We start from the raw sequence: 1,962 nt of genomic DNA on the forward strand, positions 1-1,962 counted from the left end.
CACTCACACACACATACACACCTACACACACACTGGGTATTAACCAGTGTAAATATGCTATAATGTGATTGGTGTAATGTGATTATTTCAAGTTAAAAATAACACGACCAGTGGCCCAGTCATGCTGTACAGCCAAACATTGTTCACATCCACCTAATGTCATGGCAACCCATCCAATATTTTATAGCACCTTTCTCGTCTTCTTCAAAGCGCTTTTACACCACGTGCCACATTCACCCTCTCACACACATTCACTCAGTGATGGCAAACTCCGAACACAAACTAACTCATTTATTCACATTCACACACCGATGACACTGCATCGGGAGCAATTCAGTATTGCTCAAGGACACTTCGACATGTGGCAGGAGGTGCCTGAAAACAAAACTAAAACAAGCATGATAATAATTTACAGTTTACAATTGTTACATAGATGATAACGTAGCTTATGCACTTAGGACAAAGAAGGATGTACTTTCTTTGTCTTTTATCGCATGCATGCCATGTGGGAGGCCTGTAGGGCTACAGCAGACCATGTCTGTTTGATAGAGTGAGATGCTGCATGTGTGCATTATTTGACATGTGGCAGGGAGTGGTGTGTAGGGAGGAGCCGGGGATCGAACCTTCCTATTAGTAGATGACCCGCTGTTTTCCATATACATGCATAGTTGTGTAATATAGCCATTAAAGAGATTTCAATACTATTGGTCTAAATTGAAGTTGCAATATTATAACTATTAGCTTTTTAGTCTCTATTACACTGTAAAAAAGCTGTACATTTCTGTATTTTTTTAAATACATGGAAATATTGATAAAATTACAAAAATAGTCTGAAAATCCGTAACTGTAAATAATCATATAAAATCATAAAATTACTGCTTATTTAAAGAAAATGTCAATTTTCTTCACATTAAAATACATTTGCAAATCTATATTTTTCTGCAGATATTTACTGTTTATTTAATAACTAAACTGTTGAATTCATTCTATTAATACAGTTCTAAAATTATTTTAAAATTAGTGACAATTAACAGTAAAAAAAGTATTTTTTCTGCAATTTTACATGGATTTGTTTGTTAATTGACAGATGTCTTTTCACATTTCTCGTTGGTAAACTGTCAAAATACAGTTTTTATCACTGAAAATAGCAATAATTACTGTAATTTCATAGATTGTGACTTTTATTACAGCTCTATAACTTAAAATTAAGATTAAAACAAAAAAATAAAATAATAACAGCACTCTTCTGTATTTTTTTTTATTTTAATTATAGAAAAATTACTTTATTTTTTATTTTTGCAAATGTTTAGGATCCCTGACCCAGGACCAGCTTCAGTCATCCATATGATTCCATTAGCACATACCAAGCTCCCTGAATATATACTAACATGCCATTTGGCCTGATGTGTGTGTGTGTGTGTGTGTGTGCACATGTAGAACTAGTATTAGTGTGATTATCTGGTGTTGTGGAACAAAGAGCAGGCTTTTCAGAAGTGTTAGTGTGATAATGCTGCCACAAGGAAGGGTTTGTAATACAGTTTCTTTCAGTGGCACTGATCATCAAATGTGTAACCTCATTCTAAACACAGCCTCAAAACCACACACCATTAACACAACTGACCACAGCATTATTTCATTTCCCACTGTGTTCATACAAAATGCAAATGCTTTGCACATTTTGCAAAACACTAAACGCCATTGTTGTTATATAGATTCCATATTCAGATAGCCATGACAGCCATCATAGATTGGCCTTTTCAATAACACACTAAATGCTAAATGCATGACATTCACGTTTTTGTTTTTATTTAAATGGCCAAATCATTTATTCTATCTAATTGTTGTTAACAACATTTTACACACATTTCATAACTTTTTACCAACTAAAACTGAGAATAAACAAGGCAAAACACAAAGCATATTAAGAAAGTCATTATATGTTTAAACATTTTTATGAACTAA

At 33.3% G+C, this 1,962-nt stretch overlaps 1 protein-coding gene across 1 annotated transcript in view; it reads right to left on the reverse strand.

The window, feature by feature from the left end:
- Positions 1-1,962, reverse strand: part of LOC118334874 (tissue factor-like) — a gene marked incomplete in the record, with an annotated part of 16,115 nt that overhangs the window by 3,610 nt on the left and 10,543 nt on the right.

This window comes from Morone saxatilis, unplaced genomic scaffold, assembly GCF_004916995.1.
Source record: "Morone saxatilis isolate NCDOM2014 unplaced genomic scaffold, NCSU_SB_2.0 Contig23, whole genome shotgun sequence".
NCBI lineage: Eukaryota > Metazoa > Chordata > Actinopteri > Moronidae > Morone > Morone saxatilis.